Here is a 20,451-nt window from a genome sequence, read left to right as displayed (position 1 = left end):
CGATTTTGAGCGGGGCCCGCGACCATTTCACTAATGGAAAGCCGGCCCGTGCTGTCGCGTCGACACAAATCAGGCCGCGCCCCACGGCCGGAGCCTCGGGGGCCGCTAACGTCAAACGACGCTGTCAGAAGATACCGCACGAAAGCGAACGCTACGACCGACCGGCGCGCTCGCCCCTGCGTGGACCCGACCCCGTCCCAAGACGAAAGAACAAAGCACGCAAGTAAGATCAGCAGCGGGTCCGAGGCGGGAGAGAATGAGCAAGAAATTAAAGGGTGGGAGAGAGACGTAATTATAGTAACAATGGACAGGCCTCAGTGCGAGTCAGGAACTAAAACTATCGCAAGAACCGCGCTCGGATAAGAAGCGCTAACTGAATCCGGAAACGCTCAGGAAGATGCAGGCAGGAGTGGAAGCGGAGAATTATTGCCAGCAATCCTTAAAGCTTACTCGATATCACACACGCACACACAAAAAAAGTAAATGCGGACAATCGAGAAGCGAAGGCGACAAGGTGGAGTAAAAGCCGAGTACGCAAAAGGCCAGAAGTACGCGGAATCATTCGGGGGACATATGAAACAAGTAATGTCCTATTGATGTACGTGAAGCGGCTTGTGCCAGCACGTCTTTTGTTTTAGTTCCTGTAAACTGTAAAAAATAAAAACAAACAATAGGTACAGAGTAAATGGGGATGAGAAAGTCAACTGAGGCGCGGGTGCATTTTAATAGGATCAGAAATCAAAACAAGAGCGAGAGCTGAGATTAGCCAAAAAATACGGAGAGTCCGAAATGAATCAAAGCATATTCGCTCGCATAATAGAGAGAACAGAAAGGAAGAGATGACTACAGCCTTAGCCCTCAAAGGCCACGCCATGCTTTAGCCCTAGTGCGACGTTTAAAGGGGCTCAGAGCAAACGAGGATAATGAAGACGGTCGCAATGAGCGCTCGACGGTATAGGAGGAACGAGCCGGGACCCGTCTATGAATCTCGCGACCTCACCAAGAAGCGAAGAGAGCAAAAGGCCACCGAGAGTGTTCAGCGCGCTGCAGTGCAGCATGCCGGGCCGAGAGGCGGTGGGATCGTGGGCTGGCGGAAAGGGAGCGGGCCAAGAGGCCGAGGGTTTCGTTCAAATTACGGCGCCGATAAGACGGCTACTAACTATAACGCAGCAGCTTCCTTCGCTCGGCGAGAGCGCTCCGGGCTAGGGTCTTTTTCGTCTCCGGGGAGTGCACAAAGCGATTGCAGAGTGTGTGTGTCTGCGTGGGCGCGCACGGGCCTATCTTAATGAACCGCCCTTTTAAAAGAAGGGGACGCGGCGGCGCGATCAGAAGCAACGTCGAGTCAAGGGGCCTCGCCTCCCCCCGCACCGAGGATGTCTTGTCCTTGCCGACAAGGACAGAGAGAGAAAAAAAAAATAAAGAAAGAAAGCAGAAGTAGACACGGATTGAAATACGCTTTCTTCACGTACACAGAAAATTGACTGCCGCTGAGCAGGGGGCACAGCGCCTTGGCGCGAAAGAAGGTATGTCGTCTCCCGTGCCGGTCGGTCGGTCGGGAACCGAGTGCGTTGGGCCTTATCAGTCCAAATTTCTGCGCTGCCCCCAACAGCTCATTCCCGGAAACACTCCCTTCTTTCCATCCTCCTTCTTCACCACTTTGTATTTCTGTCTGCACGACCCAATTTTTGGGGGGCTTCTTTTTCTTTTTTTCCGCCCAGCATATTAAGAACCAAGCTAGAGGCATTGCGACTGTTTGGCTGCCTCTGCCAACATTCTTGTCTTATTCTCTTCTACGTTATTTTCTTCGTACTACTCAATCCATTTCGACTTTGTTTTCGGTACTACTTCGGCGTCCGTTTCCTTTTCGCATTCAGTGGTGCCATTTTCCTTTTTCTCCGCAGTTCACTTTTTTTTTCTTGTCTTTCCCTTCCTATCATACGCTATTACTTCACTGCCTGACTCTGCGAGAGGGCGGGTGAGCCGACCTTAGAGACGAGCAGCCCCCCCCCCCCTTCCCCCCGGGGGCGATAGTGACTGGGAAAGCTGCGGTTGAAGAAGACTGATGGCCCAGTTTATCTGCCTTCGCGTGTGCTTTGCCTTCCAGTCGGTTTCGCATACGCCGGACTTCTCCGGGCGGTGTTCGGTTTAAGGTATCTCTCTCTTTCTCTCTCTCCTACAGCTCTTTCAGTGAGTTTCTTTTCGCTCATGTAGCCAGGCAGAGCGGAGCCGCCACCGCCAGAAGTTTAACTCGGTTACTATTTTCTTTCATTCAGGTTTTCGTTTCTTGCGTTTTCTTCTGTCTCAGTGTTTTCTACTCAGCCCGCCTTTCCGGGTTTGCCTTCTTTTCCATCTGGATGGAGTCAAAGTTTAGCGAGAAGATCGAGTTGCACGAGCGTGTGCGGGGAACTTCATGGAAGGTCACTAAGTTTCAGCGTTGATTGAACGCACTCGATGTATTTGCGCCCAGCCTTTTCTTCACTCAGGGGTTGCCACTGAGAGAGGGAACCTTATAACGGTCCTTCCACCTCTGCTGCCCGGTTCGTTGATCAAAGCAGCTGTTAATGTAGCAGCTAATTTCAACGAGGCGTTTTTATAACGAGTTGGCGAGAAGCATACTTAACGCTTGACTAACGCCAGGTGGCACGTCAGAAAGATTGAGGAAAATTCGGAAAGAAGGAAAGCAAGGAAGAAAGAAAGAATAAAGCAATTGATTCGAATCGTTTGTGCATAGCGTTGCTTGATGCACGCTGGTATTCAATCTGTAATTGAGATTCACGCGAGTTAACCCAACTAAGGTAATATATCGACGTAAAATCCAGTTCAGAACTTTAAGTCTGTGCGATCTACATGCTCAATTAGGTGGAGTTAATAAAATCTCAATGCATTTTTTTTGCGATGTCACAGGGCTGGAAATATGTTGTTCTGTGTCTCCAAATTCTGCGATGTTCGAGGATTTTTACAGAGTGTCTGAGCATAGCAATCGTTATTCCGTGAAGGTGAGTCACAAGCCTTTCACTTTTGGGTCGAATACGATAACGCTTGTTCGAATCAGTTCCGGGGTTTCCTACGCATTCTAACACCGAACTCGGAGTTATAGCCAAGCTAGAGCTTCCGGTTTGAGAATCAGAGCGCTTGTTTTGAAGAAGGCGAAATGCTGACAAATCGGTTAGCCATTGGCTCTAATGAGGAACACTTAGGCGGCACCAGAATTAGGAATGAAATGTCTCGAGGCATATATATATGTATAGTTACGCGATTTGATCAAGGCAATATCTTTGTTCATAGCTCTGATGACCAAGGCGGGTAATTTGGCATGTAGAGGCCAAACTTGTATTCAAGAGACCGTAGAAGCTCAGCAGTATTTCGAACCATAAAATTGTTCGACGAGGCAGCGTGTGTTTTTGTAGCATGTGCCTAATCTCCCAAAAAAAAAAACGGCAAAGCTTGCACTAGGTCGCGCAAAGCTCCAGACACAGCGAAGCTGGCCGATCGATTGCGTCATGACCTCGACTCAAGCATAACTCAGCATAACCAAGCTCAACTCAGGCATAGCCAAGGCCGAACCTAGCTGCCACCACCCTAGATACAACCAAGTTCAACCTCGACATAGCCAAGTTCAACCTAGCTACTACCAGGAGACGCAATCGATCGGCCAGCTTCGCTGTGTCTCTTGATTTGCGCGGCCTAGTGCAAGCTTTGCTTCCCCATTACGACGACAGAAGAGACGTGAAATTGTACGCTGGAATGATTAGCGGCCATGCAGCCAGCTGTGGAAGAAGACGACGAACATCGAGCCAATGCTTATGATGATAGTTTCGTGAAACCGCGCACTTTTTACGGCTGGCTTAAACAGCTTCGCTGTTAAAAAGGAAGTGGCTTATCGTCATCATGCGAGAAGCTGGCTGGTTAAATATTTAGGTAATAAACTTGGCAACTGGGCAGCAATGTTTAAGTTACTTAGTGTTACCTTGTGTTACCAGGTGCTGCTGTGTCAGCAGATGCAATGCGACGGGCTTCAGACCCCCGGCCTTGTTTAGTGGCGCACGGGCGGAGCAGTCACCGGCGTTTGCAAGGCTTGTTGCAATATTTTGCCAGTTGTTCTTTAATCGAACATAACTGCAACAAAATGATCTGCACATCTTCGTGGTAAATATCGTCCTTTCATTCGGGTGTATATACACAGGTAAATCTGTATTTGTATCTGAGTAGCAGGCTAGAGACACGCTCTCCAGGCCGACCTCTCCTCCCTTCTCTTCATTAAAATCTACTCTCTCTCTCTCTGTATTTGATATACGCCTGTCCCTGGCCGAATTGTCCAAATAAATTCATTGTGTTTTTCAACGTGTACTTACTCAATTACCGGTATAGTTGCCAGGAACACTTATCCCTCAATTATATATATATATATATATATATATATATATATATATATATATATATATATATGTATGTAGTATGTATGTATGTATGTATGTATGTATGTATGTATGTATGTATGTATGTATGTATGTATGTTTGAGATAAGCTTAGATGAATGCCCACGATAGAGGAATTTAAAGGTGCCTGTGATGTCGGTAATTGAGCAAGACATTCAGGAATTTCCGTTGCTGGCTGTTTTTGAAGTACTAAACCCTGATCGTCATTTAGGCGACTTGTGCTGTTCCAAAGCAAAAACAAAACAAAACAAAAAAATTTCTGCCGATAGTAGCTCATTAAATTGGCTGCGTTGCTCCGAGTGAAATCCGAGTGTGTGCGGCTGGGCCGCTTGCGCAACAGAGCTGGCGCTCCTTACGAAGGGGACACGGACTTTCCAATTCGACTGTCGATGCAAAAGGCAGACGTGCGAGATTTGATTCATGGATGCAGTATTTTGACTTCTTGGGAAGTGCGTCTAATAATCGGACAGAGTGGTGTAATACTAGCTCGTCCGCACAAGTAAGGGCTACAAGATACCTTGCCAAATATGCGAAAAAGAAGCTACTTGCAGGAATATGGAAGTGCCGGCAAGCTCTATAAAGTTACGCTGAATATATGCGTTGTTACGAAATGTGAAATAGCCTCTGTAAATATGGAATCTATTGCGAGCGAAACAGTCAGATGGAAAATCTTATGAGTGATGCACTCAGCAAAATAATAATAATAATAATAATAAAATAGTAAAATAAAAAAGTAATAAAAAGTTTCATCATCCACTGGTGCTGTTTCGATTGCAAACGTGAGAGACCCTTCAGTATTTTTGAACCGCGATTTGACATCACTTTCGCAATTACAGTGAACTCTTAAAGCACAGTCGTACGCCTGAAGAACATCCTCAAGTAGAAACAACAACGACATTTTTCTAGCTCCAGAAAACCCCGAAGACAAAGTAGGAGGAGGGTCTATTACTATTGATCACGAGTGTACGCCAATTTCCACAGATTAAGGAATACGCAGCATATGCCGAATGCCATGTCAGTATTTTTACTTACAATGCTTCCGATATACGTGGCTGGCGTAGAGGCGCTCAGGTCCGGTGTGCTCTCAACTTCCAACTCAAATTGTTTTTACTTTAAATGTTAACATAGCAGCACAACCACTCGATTGCGACACGTTGCATATATGTTACCTGCGCTAAAAAAAGAAAAAGAAAAAAGGCGGAGAAAAAGAAAACGATCACGGACTTCGGCGAATAAGACCGATCCCGTGTTCGAAACTGTTACACCTATAGTAAAATTCAGAGGAGGAAGTTGCGAATATTGATTGATATGCCTCACTTCTTATCGATCTGTGCCGACATATGCCTGCGAGTAAAAGCGCGCGTAAAAGCGTCACTGTTTCTTGTGCGTTCCAGCATCGAGCACGAGTTGGAAAAGCGAAGGATGCACAAAAAAGAAAACAAAAAGAAATGCGAGAGAGAGAGAGAGAGAGAGAGAGAGAGAGAGAGAGAGAGAGGTGCAAGACCCAACATAGAATCGCCGGCCAGCGCAAGAACTGGCGGACGAGAAGAGCCGACAGCTAGAAATGCCATCTGGCGTCTCAAGTCATCTCTCGTACTCGATTCTGCAAAACGGTGGCTATAAGAAACAAGCGCGCACCACCTCACGAATCACGCTATAACCGATCATGCTTGCCACCTTCCTTCTGTCTTTTTTTTTATTCTCTCCTGCGCACTCTTTGGTTGTGTTCCTTCTTCATTTCGTTTTCCTTTTCGTTGCGGCGTTGGAACATGTGAGCCGGAAGAAAGATGGAAACTAGCAATAAAACAAAGGGAAGGGGGCGTTGGGTGTGGAGTTGCGTCGAGACGCAACGCCGAGGTTGCAAGCGAACGCTGACAAAGAGAGAGAGAGAGAGAGTACAAAGAGACAGGCATATGCCATCCAGACTCTGCAGCAAAGGACAAAGTGATAAACTGAGAGAAAAAGAAAAGCGTCGGGCTGGGTGGTTTCAGAAGGGGGGGGGGGGGGAGGGGGGGGCAGTGCAGTTATCCCGATGCCTTCCCGCGCAGCGCATCGACGACAGAAACCGGAGCCAGCCGTTTGAAATGACAGCCGGGCAACCAGCATTCGAGGCATCCCCCCTTCGCCCCTATCATATGGTCCGTCTTCCATCCATCGCGTCCGAATCGTGCTCGGAGGTCCCCGTCGCGGTAAAAGCGCGTTTCTTCGGGGACATCGGCCGGCGAGAGGACAGGCAGGTTGTGCGGCAACGGAAAGATGAGCAGCGTGTCGCGCCACCACCATTCTCCGTCTTGCTTTCTGTCTTCTTCTCGTCCTTGTTCTCGATTTCTCCGCTTCTGCGTCTTTCCTCCACTTGTGACGGCCGGTTGTTGCTCGTTCCTCTGCTGAGTTCGCGTCCTTTTTTTTGCTTTATTTCCTTTGTCCCTTAACCCGGCGTTTCTCTCCTTAGTCCCTTTTCTTTTCTTTCTTATCATCCCTCGCCGTCTGTCCTTGTCTCCCGCGACTCTCTTGTGTCGTGACGCCAGAGTCATTTCCTCTTGCATGATATCTTCCTCTACATTTTTTTTTTTTGCTTTGTCTTCCTCGCCTAGATGTACGCGCGGCGATGTCTCCACTTTTGTGATGGCGTGGAACACTGAGAATTGGAAGGGCGCACTCCCTTCTTCCTTTCTGTGTCTAGTTCGTGGCTTCGAGCTTTGCCGTCCTTTTCTGCGTTCGCCAAGTGCCTCTAATGCTCTGGTGCAATCGCCTCTTAGCGCTTGGCTCGGCTTCTTATTTTCTTTATTTTTCTGCTAAAGAGGTGGAGAAAGATAGACAAAAAGTCTGCATCGGGGGGGGGGGGGGGGGGGTGCGGTCTTATTACGCTGCGAAGCAGAATTTACTTTAGAGCATAGAGCGAGGTAGCGGGAGGAACCGAGAGTGAGACGTCAATTCAGTTTTGTCTCAAGATAATCGGACTCGTCGCCGTCTTTTACGTCTCTCTCTCTCTTTCTCTCTAAATAAAAGTAAAAATGTAAACAGCAACATAACCTGCCGAGTAACACGTGTGCTTTACTCAGCGTTAACTTGCGAATTGCTTTGTCTTTTCTTACTTCTCCTTCTCTTGGTAAGTTAGTCGAGTTAGCAGGGCGAGACTTCTAACGAGCTCCATAAGTGCCGCTTTGGTTTACGGCCAAGTAAACCCAACCGCAATTTACTTCATGCACAAGCAATGTAGAGTCGCCAGCCTGGAAACCACAGATGGCGTATTTTCGTTTTCTCTCGCAGCCTATACGAATGCAAGTTGAAATAAATTGGTAATGCCTTCGTGCGCCTGTTCGACCAGTGTGACTCCCAGAGACAATTCCACGCTGCACGGCTGTGGCAGAAGTTTAATTTGCTTACTGATGCTGGTGGCCTGCACACTTTTGCTACCGACTTGAAATTTGGGTAACGATGCCGGTGTAACGTAGCGATTCCTTTCACTCGCATCTATGACTTTCTTATCATATACCAATCATGACTGGCTGATTGTGGTGATAGCAAAAGCGGAGCGCATGTATGACCACCGAGGAAGCGCGAAAAGGAAAAAAAAATAAAAAACTGGATACCGGTCCGGGACAGTGGACTCGGCGGTAATGCAGTTCCATTCAACGTCAAAGCTGGGGAAGTGCGAAGCAGTGATTCGCCGGTGTTTCCCTTCAGTTTTCCTTCAGTTTTCCTTATGTTTATCTTGTGTTTATCTTGTTTTATCTTGTGTTTATCTTGTGTGTAGCAATCCATAATCCGTTTTAACACCTGTGCTAAGGCACAACTGGTGGGAAACCGTCACGCACCTGGAGCCAAACCAACACGCACATGGAGCCAAAGCCTTTCCCGATGATAGTTTGAAGCGAATTTAACGAATGTCTGTTATTTAATTCAATTAATCCATGAGTATTCGTATATTTTGAATTATTTTCAATCATGTTAGTTTATTTTGAACCGGTTTTGATCAATTGTGCACCTGTTCTGGCCCTGTTTTGAGAACTTGTTTTGCGGGTGACCACGATGACATAAGATCACATTACAAGATTTTTACAATTTTCACTAGTTTCTGCGAATTAATGCGCTTAATGCTTGACTATTCCTATCCTTTATATTATTATGAATCATGTTAGTTTATTGTGAGCCGGTTTTGATCAATTCCGCATTTGTTTTGACCCTGTTTTGACCCTAAAGTGCTTCGCACTTAGAGAAGTGGTATAGAATCAGTACACAACACCGGCCGAACTGCCTATTAAAACAGCCTGTTTGCTGTAAGTTCAATGGTGAAACGGTTGAGCTTCAGCGACCAGACAAACAAAAAGGAAAAAAAAAACTGTCAGCTCTTCCACTGGGGTGGAGATGGAAGACCAGCGAAGCTGTACTATGGTGGGAATTATGTATTTCCAATTATGACTATTAATATGTGATTGTGTAATTGGTTATTTGAACTATTACAGAATGAGAAATATGTATGATCCGGTGGTTTTCATTTATTTAGTGACCACAGGAACCATGGCCTTACGGTCGCTACGGTACACCGCTATAGGCTGTACGGCGAAGGTTGGTACGTTCTTCATAAACACGTCGCCAAGGCCGCGCGCGTTCAGTGCGAACGCGGGCAAAACGGCGCCGCCATCGACAACAGTTGTGCGCATTGTTTGTGTGACCGCACACAACCGCTGTCAAAACGGTGGCTACGTGACGAACGGCTAAACGCCGTTGTCGACACTGTTAGGGGAGAGGCGTGCGAGAGCTCAGATAGAGTCGGCGGCAGTGGCCAACAGGGCTGCGCGCATGCGCCGCAGTAGTAGCAATAGTAGTAGAGGTTGAGGAAAGGAGAAAAGATGCATGTTTATGCAGCCCATATAGAGAGCACGGCTAGCGGGCACGCACACGCACAGTCTACAGTGCCTCGATGCCCTCCTCGCCCACCACTCCCCTTCTATTGGGAAGTCGCGTTTGCTCTCCGATCGTCGCGTCCGGCAATAGAAAAAAAAAAAAAAAACTCTCATTGGCCGTATGCTGTATGTGCGAGTGAAAGCGAGCGAGGGCGAGGGACGCGCGCTTTCGCGGTGAGCGAACGCATGGCGGAGAGAGAGATTGAGGTTGTGAAGAGGAAGAGCGCTCCTCGTGAAAGCGCGTGTCTCTCGCCCTTGTGCGCTTTCACTCGCACATACAGCATACGGCCAATGAGAGTTTTTTAACACGAAAGTGTTTTATGCCGGGGTCCACCAAGACTTCACTGACGTATTTCCGTCACGGAAATACGTCACACGAACATACACGAACATAATACAAAGAAAGAAACCAGAAGAAAAAGTTCCACAAACATGCAAAATTTGGAAATCGAACCCACGACCTCTCGGTCCGCGACGATAGATCGCCGAGCGTTTAACCCATTGCGCCACAAACGCATTTGCAGAGAGCTACACAGACGCGCCTTATATATCTAACACTCCTCCGTGTACCCGCGCTCTTGCTCGGGGCGGTGCCGCCGCCTACGAGCAGAAAAGAGAAGTACTGCATTATGACAATAGACAGTTTTAGCAGAGCGTTCACGGTCCGCTCCGCTCAGACCATCGTGTCCGAACGATTCGCGCAGAGCCGCTCAGCGGAACGCTAGCGGGAACGCTAATGCGCGTGCGCACAACGCTCATATCGGCAGCGGAACGAAGAACGCGGCCCACGGTCCGCTACGAAGCCATTTGAGCGGAGCGTTTGGGTGCGTCTACTGGTGGCTTTGCCGTTTTACAGTCGCGCTGAGCGCCCGTGGCCGGCGTCTCTGGCAGACGCGCTTGTCAAACAAGCCAAATCAACGCAGTTCACGCAGCCAGTGGTGTGCGTGAAACGTTAGCGGAGCGGAGCGTAAGCAACGCTCCGCTTAGCCACAAAACACCAATAGACATTATATATCAATGTGCAATAAACATTACACTACTTCTGTGAAGACACGTTTCACTTTCGTGTTCTATACCGATTCCTATATAAGAGGGATCAACCACATTTTTTCTATTGCCGGACGCGACGATCGAAAGGTGAGCCCTTAGCAGCTTCGCTGTAAAAATAAAAAAGTTGTCGCAGTTTCACCTGAAAGGTGAAGCATCAATTGCGATAGCAAATTTGTAGAGAGCTATACGGAGTAATGATAGTAGCTTTATCAGCTGTATAAACTTGGACATGCAGCAGCACCGGCAACACGCAGAACTGTTGTCGACGCCCTCGGCGTTTTGCCCGCGTTCGCACAAAATGCGTGCGGCGTTGGTGACTGTTGCCGGAGCCTCTGATATAAATAGGCACTTGGTGCCGCAGCTAAACGTCGCCTCCCTTCCCTCCCCCTCCCCCCCACGGCCTTTCGTGCGTCAGAAGAAGGTGCGTTTGCTCTACATATATGGTGTTGGTAAAGGAGGAAAGAGACGCCTACTTCTGCAGCCCTTAAGGGAGCACAGCACAGAACGCGCGTTTGTTCTCCGCCGTGCGTTCACTCCCCGTGAAAGCGCGCGTCCCTCGTGCCCTTTCACTCGCACATACAGCGTTCGGCGGCGCGCGGCGAAGATTTCATCTCCATTGACGTCATACGGAACCTCACGGCGACGGCGACGGCGACGGCGACGGCAACGGTGACGGCGACGCCGACGGCAGAAATCTGCTTTTGAGTGTCCATATAATTGCTATCGCAATAAAACGGCCTGACAACTATGCTTCTTTCACTAACATCTTCGCACTCGAAGGGTGGCAGACTCTCTTGGCAGCTTGTATTCTCACGTGACATCCATATGGGAAGACAGCAGAACGCTGACAGCAGGCTGATTGCCAAAAACAAACTTGTTTGCCATCTCTGCTTAAAGGTTTATCAACCAAGTGCGCCATGCATACCATGTTTATTTTTTAGATATTGGGATGGTAGCCGTCGCAGAGTGACCGATGGTCACGTAGAGCAGTGCGTTTCTCGTGTGCCCATTTGCTTTGATATTCAACGCTGGCAGAATTCATAAAGCTTTTTTATCGTAAGAACATATCCAATGGCCGGATCGGCTGGCATATGCTGTGATGAACAATTCTAGCGTAAGAACATTTTTGTGTATACGGGCCTGTTGCCCCTGGGGGCACGTTAAAGATCCCCTGGTAGTCAAAATTATTCTGCAGTCCCTCACTACGGCTTGCCTCATAATCAAATCGTGGTTTTAGCACGTAAAATCCCCAGAATTCGTTCATATATACCGGCCCGCCTCTTTGGGAGTAGCCGTGACAGAAAAAGGAGGAAGAATAGTCTGGGTTGGTGTAGGTGACGAACCCGCTACCACTAGACCATCACAAAATTGCTGATCGCGCTCTTCGATGCATGCGTTGGAATATGTGGGACTTACTTTAATGAACAAAGGGTACGTGTTGTCGGTGCAAGCACTTTGACGCCATAATTGACGCTGGCTACAGACTGCCGCTTAGCTAATGAGAAAAATGTTTGTAATAACATGACTACGTTGGCTTTACCGATGGTAGGACTCGGTGAGTAGGCAGAGCAATTCCTTCTTTGGCGGTTTCTTTATTATACCACACTACATCTTCTTCGCGTTGGAAGATAATTAGCTTGATGTGCCTTCTGCATTATGTTTTCGTTTCTTTACATTCACTGTGTATTGTTTAGTACACTTCGTCTCGCATTTTCGTTAAGGTTTTACAGTCTTTAAGCAATAACTCGTGACAGCGCAATCGGTAAACCTTACTGGTTGTTATATCATGGGCTCTTGTGCTGTTATTATAACATGCGTCCGCGTGGGGAAGTCAGAAACCGCGATTTGCAGCATACGGCATGTGAGTACCTAATATTTGCTTCGGGGAGTAAATGCGATGGTCTGACTGCGTGACGCTGAGTTTGAAAACCGGAAGACGCGAGTTCCAAAGCTAAGGCGTACGAATGGATATCTAATTATTTAATTTTCTGATCGCGAACCTTGACCTATTTATGAGCTCTTATTCCGTTTTCGTTATAAGTAGGCAGTCAACAATGAAAACGACGATCTGATAAGGAATTATCGCAAGAAAGAGTCACGAAACGCGACAGACGTAATTTAGGAAGCACAAGCCCTATACATGCAGCATCGTGTGATCTTATTCTGCTATTGTTCTTGTATGCATAGGAATGCTCAGTAACGCCTTTACACATCAGCGAAGAACTACACAGTAGAGCTCATATACTGAAGATATTGCAATGAGACTGGCCCTAAACGTTCGAGATTTTTACATCAGCTTGGGCAATAGTCTTTGACTTATTGATTGATTGATTGTATGAGTGAATGACTGACTGACTGACTGATGACTGACTGACTGACTGAATAACTGATTGATTGATTTGCTGACTGATTGATTCGTTCATCTAGGTTAGCTTCTCAAAACAACCCAATGGCTATGACAAACTCCGCAGTGAAAATAATCAGATTAATTACAACCACCTGCCACACTTTAACGTGACAAAAACATGGTAGGCGCACAGTCCACTTCGCTCTCTGCCACTTTTCACTTCCCATCTCTCTTCAAAAATCAGGCGAAGGGCAAAGAGAAAGGTCTAAAAATGCGCGCTCAGACAGCACGTGAGCGCCATCGAACTTTTCTATTGCTACAGCAACGATGTGAAAATGAAAGCAACAGTCAACAGAAAGCTTCACGCCTTCTTCTCCCATTTACGAGAGACGCTCATCTGTTCAACACGTGGGGAATACCCCAGTGAGAATGAAAGAAACAACGCGCCGTGATTGTTTGGTGGCTATGGTGTTCGGCGGCTAAGAACGAGGTCGCGGGATCAAATCCCGGCCGCGGCGGCTGCATTTCGATGGGGGCGAAATGCTAAAATGCTCATGCACTTAAGATTCAGGTGCTCGTTAAAGAACCCCAGGTGGTACAAGTTATTCCCGAGTCCCCCCATTACAGCTTGCCTCATAATCAGATCGTTGTTTCTCACGTAATAATATAACTCTCAGGCGGAACAATTGCCGGCCTCGATCGCTAGGCTAAACCACGCCTGTAACTACACCACACCACCACCATCGCTCTCTCAACGCCTCGTGAAAGACTATAGCCAATGATGAGACAGGCCGCGATTGCCGATTGGTTTGAAACGCTTGGGGCAACTTGAAGAAACCAAATTAATTTTCAAGGTTGAGGAAAGAGCTTTTCTAGCGGTAACGTTAATGGTTGATATCGCGTGAATATGACGAAGTTACGGCACCAAGAAAGAAACAAACAAGGCCAGCAGTTAGCGCTTATAAGCAGATTTTATGTGTGCTGTGTTGCTCGTCTTGCCGACAAAAACGTGCGAAATGGCCCAAGAGCACACTGAGATTCTCTGGAACGCAGCCCCATCGTCGTACAATGATCAACTCACATCTTTAGAAAAGTTCCTTGCTGGCGATATTTCACAATGATCTACAGAAAGCTTTGTTGTCTATATTCGGTTTTGTTGTTGCTCATGGGCATTATGTGCACCGTTCTGATAGTGCATCGGCGTGCAAGAACGGAACGTGGTTTTGGCTGTGCACATTAGGTGCTCTTTAAATATATGCGCTTTCTTTTCTTCCTTTGATATTTTTATCATGCTTTGTTTTCTCATTATGAAGTATTACAGGCACGCCATCAACTGCGTTGAACTTTTCTTGCTATTTTGTTGCCATACTATCATAACCGATCATTGTTACCGTTGACGACTCTTGGACAATATTCATTTACTGCGTCCACTCCTCGGTGCTAATTTGCGTAGTGTTCATCCCCGGTTATTATCTACGTTTCGGCAAAATGCAAGTTCAACCCCTGCTATAACATGTACAAAATAACAAGGTTGAATAGTACTATTATCAAGATGCGTTATGTCTGTGTGTAGTACCGTGCTCTTCGAATAATAAAAAGGCAGCGGATCCAACGAGTTCGAATCTATATAACGCGAAACTTTGTGTGAGCGCATAAAAAGTCGAGACACGAGTACACGCACACACGCACGCACGCACAAGTGGAGACGCACATAAATTATACTGAGTATTTTGTTAAGCGGAGTTGTTGATTACTAGCGAGTATGACGGACGCCTTGAACGAATCATGGTTTCAGAGGCAGCATTTGCATACGTACGTAGCGCAATTCGTATCCCCATTCTATCCGCATAAAGTGTTTACTTCCTCATGACCATGCAGCCGAGGATGCGCGGAAGGCGAGCTTTCCGGTTCTTTTTAAATGCGAAGTATTTCTTGCCGGCGTGGCTCTGTCTGTTGTCCCGCGTCCCACACCTCCACAGCGCATGCGCGCCCCCTCCCTCTCTCTCTCCTCTCCTACGCTCCCCCTTTCTCTCCTCTAGGAATCCTTTACGGAGCGGCGTACGCGTCCCACATCACCACAGCGCATGCGCGTCTTCTCCCCCTCTCTCTCCTCTCCTACGCTCTCTCCTTTCTCTCCTCTAGGAATACTCTACGGAGCGGCGCCTGCGTCCAACACCCCCACAGCGCTTGCGCGTCCCCTCCCCCCCTCTCTCCTCTCCTACGCTCCCCCCTTTCTCGCCTCTAGGAATCCGGAGCGGCGCGCACGACAGGTGGTACGACAGCTGCATACTCTGCTGGGGACGCCACGGTAGTTCCGCGGTATGGAAATGACGGAGCGCGCGCGCCTCATTCTCTCCTGTGCAGCGCCGCGATGAGCGCTCGGGCCGCTGCCGCGAAACCATCTCCCGCTCAAGCTAACCATCTCCCTGCTGCTTCGCATCCACACATGGTTCCCTTTCGCGGGAGATGGAGTAATTTTTTTTTCTAGAAACCACTGGGGCCGCGGATGCTCAGTGGCGAGCGCCATCTGGTGGGGGTACAAAGAACCCAGGGGCACGCGAGGCGCGCATAGTCCACTGTGATTGGTTGGCCTATTCGGCAAGAGGACATCCAGGCCGCAGCCACTGTCACGAAACCCGGGGGAGGTTCGCAAAAAAAAGAAACAAAAAAGAAAAAGAAAACTTAGCTTTTCAAATACAGGAAACTTGCAGCAATTGTTCGTGTTCTGTCCAACCTTCTATAGTGCGGCAGTATGTCGCATGTTGCGCTCTACTGCTTCCAAAACGTTACTAAGGTTTTTGCTACTGCCTTGTGATATTGGTCCAAGTCAGTTTGTTAACGTTGATATTTTGCACTCGTGGTTGCGACATATGCTGGCCAGCGGTTGAAAAAAAAATGTCTGCATTATTAACCATTGTTCAAATAAATGAAGCGTGTCTGCAGTGATTGTCAATTTGCATTGCAATGGGGTACTTAAATTACAATGGGGTACTTACATTACAATAATGGCTAAATGCATTTCGATTGGTTACGACAGGCGTTATTTCTTCTGCCGCCTGTCGTGTATTTTATAATTACATCCGGATATTATTACTCACTGTTCTGTGATGTTCTAAGAGTATAAGAGGGGCATTTTCACAAAGTGAGGACTTCATAACTGCACTGTGCAAATAATTAATTACAAGCATCGTGATGTAATGTATTTTTATGCGCTGAGGAAAAGCCGATATCCCAGGTCGGGCATCGCTAGTATGAGCATCGCTACCGTATACTTGCTGCGTTACGAACCGCAGACGTCTAAAAACGGAAGTTAGGCTTGAAACCGCAGTTCGCAAGATGGTCAGCTCTCAAGAAAAAATACGATTTAACAACCAAAAATTATCAACAAACAAATATAGGTCTCATTAACGGAACTGTATTCGCAAAAAAAAAATGATTTAGATTACGCGCCGATCATCATGTATCATGCTGCGGATGCTGCCCCTACCCCATACTTTCCCCTATTTGAGCAGAATCTTTCATTTACCACTCACCGGTAGCACTGGTTTCGCGGAACCTTGATGAAAACTTACACCAATTAGAATGCCACGCTTAGGAACTTTAGCTTTCGCGTCATCTTAGCTCCATTAGAGGAGCATGAAACTCGAGTGCTCAATGCGTGCGTTCAAAGTTCGTGCACACTAGCTCACAAACAATGTGTTTCTAAAAATATCACATCTTCGCTGCCTTCCTGCACTAAAGGAGCAACCTGATATCTATATTGTAATGAATCAAGGGAGACCCAGAGACAGCACCCGTTCCTGGGCCGGCAGTTCTATTGCTCGCTTCGTTGTCTTCTCTCTCTTCGCGCCCGCTTTGCGAGCGCCTGAGCCCAAGTTCACTTCATCTTCACTATATATACATATATTCCTGGAAGCAGCCCCACTAACCCTTATGAAGTCGATGGAAAGCAAGAATGTTACCCGAACCAAAAAGAAAAAAAGCAAACGTTCCACTCAGTGAGAAGGAGGTTGTTGCGCTGGCAGCTGTAAACCGCAGTTTGATGGTTTCGGCGCTATATACGTAAACCCGCAAACTGCGAGGGTAAGGAAAGCTTGCGCGGGGCGTCGAAAATTCCGGGGGCGCTGACGGAAAACGAGAGTTTTATTTTGCGCAAAGCGCGGAGGAAGTCGTCTTGGCGACCACACGCGCTGTTTTCCATTTTGCTTTCTTTCCCGAACGTCCCCACAAAACGGGCGGGGTAGTCAAGGAACACCAGAGAAAGTAATCGACCGAAACAGCCGGAGCACAGATATGTTCGAGCGCTAAACGTTAAGAATCCCCCGTCCGGCAACAGTGACACTATAACGTCAGGCTTCGTTCTTACAACTGTGTCGTTTTTTTCTTCTTCTTATGTTTTCGGATTCCTCAGCCTTTTTTTTTTTTTGACCCAAAACCTCAACAGCGAGAGCACAACAACGAACATAACAACACGTAGACGACAACGGGACGCAGTCGCGGCTACACTGCTGTGGAAACGTCGGCAGCGCGCGCGACAGAAAAACGCGCGCTCCCCAGTTTACAACCTGCGCACGCACGAATGGCTCGGTAATGAAGAGCGAGATGCGACTCGTAAAAACGACGGCCTCCCCCGCAGCGAAATTACGCACTGGGCAAGAAGTCGTCCTAGCCGCTCGCTCACGACACAACGATCGGTCGGCGCGCGGTAACGACTCCCTTCAAAATCACAGCGCCATCTCCCCTCCACATTGCCCTTTCTCGTTTTTATTCAAAAATTTTTTTCATTCATTTTTTCTTTTGTTTTGTAGTTAAGTCTAAGGTAGTTCGTTTTTTTCTTTCTTTCTTCGATGCATTCTTCTTGCTTATTAGTGCCTCTTTACGTTCTGCGCTGAGAGCTTTGCGCACGAGAGACGGCGACGTCCCGGCCAGCAAAAATGAGACTTCGACATGGAACTACCGTACGAAGGACTAAGAAGACGAAAGAAAAACAAAACAACAACAACAGAAAACGAGATCGAAACAAAAGTAAAGCAGCTGAAAACAAAAACAGGAGCAAGCAACGCCTCTGTACACGGACAAGCGGGGGCTTCAAATCATACACCTCGTGTTGTTCGCCCGTCCGCCTTCTATTATTTCTTTTTCCTTTTTGCCTGCGAAGTGGGTGCCCGTGAGTTCGTCTGCGCACGCTTTTCTCGGCGTATTTTCGCGCCGCGCTCCTAAAAACTGCCCAGTGGCGCGGAGGGCCAACCTCGTTTTATGAACTCCTCCATCGATTTCAACTCGCCGTTGCCGTGTTTCCTCGCTCTCCGAGGTCGCCCAATCTTTGACGCAGCGCAATAATAGTAACAGGGCCAAAAAAAAAAGAAAGAAAACACAGCGCCAATAAACATCACGCGACTGAATGAAAAGTATAGGAAGAAGAACACGATAGACGAAGAAACGTGTAAAGAATCACGAAAGAAAGAAAAAAAATTTATCCTACACAAAAAGTGGTAGCTTTCGCTTTTGTTCTCGTCGCAGTCGCCGTGCTTACGTCCTTTTCTTCTCTCTTTCTGCCTTCGCCACGTGGGTCGTCGTCGCCGTCACCAAACGCGCATCGGGCACGAAAGCGCACCGTGAAAGCGCCAGCCCTCCACTGTCGCTGTTGCTGCAGCGCGTTCTGATCTTTTTGCGTCGGCTTTGTTTGACGAGAGTAAAATTTGTCGTCGTTTTAGAGAGTCAATGGGAATGCGCACGATCTTTATTTACGTTTCGCTTTTTGCGAGATGGACGGTATTGACAATGCCTCATCGTGTTCTACTCCAACCTCCCCCCCCCCCCCCCCCCCCCCCTTCCCCCACTCAGGCGCGCAAACGTGACTTTAGTTTTTCTCATACTTCGGACGGGGTTGCCATCGACGGGAAGGAAGGTCGCCGAAAAGTGCATCGATAAAGGAGCCTGCCGAGAAGCCAGGTAGGGAGGGGGACGTGCCTGTTCCTTGAGCCACTGTTCGTCTCCTGCCGCGCTTCTACTCTGCGAGAGAATTTCAGCTACGTTTTGTAAAAATGTATAGAAATAAATTTATAATGATGATGATGATGATGATGATGATGATGATTGAGTGCGCACACGCTTGTTAGCTCGTGCCCGTTCACCCTGAGTACCGTCTTGCCTTATGCATGGCTGTGTTTGTATTCCTATATTTTTGCGTGCGTGCGTGTGTGCGTGCATGTGTGCGCGTGTGTGTGTGATGAGAGACATAACTGATATGTAATAAACGATGATTGAATAATTATTTAATTGAGTAACACAAACTGAAATTCAACGCTGTGTCGTTTACCGAGTGCTCGAACAATTGAATGACATACCTGCACCAGCGACTTACTACTAACTGGTTTCCGAGCGTCTATAGACACTCACCTTGTAGCAGCTCAAAGAATGAACATGGACACGAAGAGACGATGCAATCGTTGACAGTACCTGTGTCGTCTCTTTGTGTCCATGTACTTTCTTTGCGCGGTCACACGAAGAACGCTGTCCAATTCGCCTAGCTCTCTATTCTTGTGCGACTCTCCCACAAATTCAAATACAATGAATATAAATTTACAACTATCAAGCTAATGTTTTCTTTTTTTTTAATTCTCCTTGGTGAATGGAAAGGCCAAGCATGCCGTCTCCCTACACTACATTTGTGCATGAAATTCGTCAATCAAAGTGACCTTATCCAATGTTCCGGCGGACTTGCAATATGTTTTGTTGGTCTGCATCTGCTGGTTGTCTCAGATACAGACACTTAAGATCGTGCTACATTTAGGTGTCGACTCCTGCTTGAAGATTCCAGACATTCATGGTACGTGGAGGAAAACCACCTGGGTTCAAGGACTTCGCTTCTGGTTTTGTATGAGGTACGGGCCGTAACGAAGCACTGTAAACAACATTAATGGCATGCGCGAGGATACGCATGCTTTTGCCGGCTCTGTATTTGCGTATGTTCACGATGCCTGACGTCCCATCCTTCGCCCTAGATCCGAAATTGTATGTAGAGCCTTCAAGGCCACAAATCAGCTTATAGTTTCTCATTCGAAGTACATTCTGTCTCTACATGAAGTGCGAATTTCAATATTGCACCTGTTATCGGTGTTACGTTAGCCACACCGCAAAGCCGTGGCAATTCAAGAAAACGTGTACATACCGAGTCGTAGCGGGCCGGCGCGCCGCGTTGACAAGCGCGCCACGCCGGAGGCCTCTCAGTGGTGGCAACACATGCGGTCAGAGCGCGGAGTTGGGCTCGCGCCTCCTGGACTGGTGTTCATCGAGAAGAGCCACGCAGGGGAGTGTGGACACCGGCTATTCTGCCGCTTTGCCTGTGGCCCGAACTGCTCCTGCGCAGATAAAGGAAAGAAGACGAGGGTCAGAGCACCAGTAAACTGTTTCGCCGCAAGATACTAATTCCTGACTTTAGAATAACTAAGAACGCGGCGACCATTCTCTACGGAACGCGCTCTGATCAATTTGTCGCTGTTTCACAGTCACACAACTTTGATTGAGCGAACGTTCATTGCAGATTAAATGGTTTTCACTTGTCTGGCGAGGTACACTGAACCGAGGTAATGATTCCCGTCAGTTGATTCCATTTTTTTTCTTATTAATCACCGCACAGGACCTGGGGATAACGTAGGCGGAACACCGCTCGGATTACTGAAGAAGCGCGAAAAGGAATAGAAAAGGAAAATAA

The 20,451-nt window shown here is 47.6% G+C and overlaps 1 protein-coding gene across 1 annotated transcript in view; it reads right to left on the bottom strand.

The window, feature by feature from the left end:
• LOC119456813 (glutamate-gated chloride channel) overlaps positions 1-20,451 on the bottom strand; it is a 357,609-nt gene that overhangs the window by 275,812 nt on the left and 61,346 nt on the right. The window contains exon 2 of the mRNA XM_037718631.2: positions 19,909-20,098. The gene's annotated coding sequence lies outside the window, so the exon portion shown is untranslated. The remainder of the gene's footprint in view (positions 1-19,908; positions 20,099-20,451) is intronic.

This window comes from Dermacentor silvarum, chromosome 6 (genome assembly GCF_013339745.2).
Source record: "Dermacentor silvarum isolate Dsil-2018 chromosome 6, BIME_Dsil_1.4, whole genome shotgun sequence".
Classification (NCBI taxonomy): Eukaryota; Metazoa; Arthropoda; class Arachnida; order Ixodida; family Ixodidae; genus Dermacentor; species Dermacentor silvarum.
Note: the sequence above shows the minus strand (reverse complement) of the source record. Positions and strands in the feature narration are given on the sequence as shown.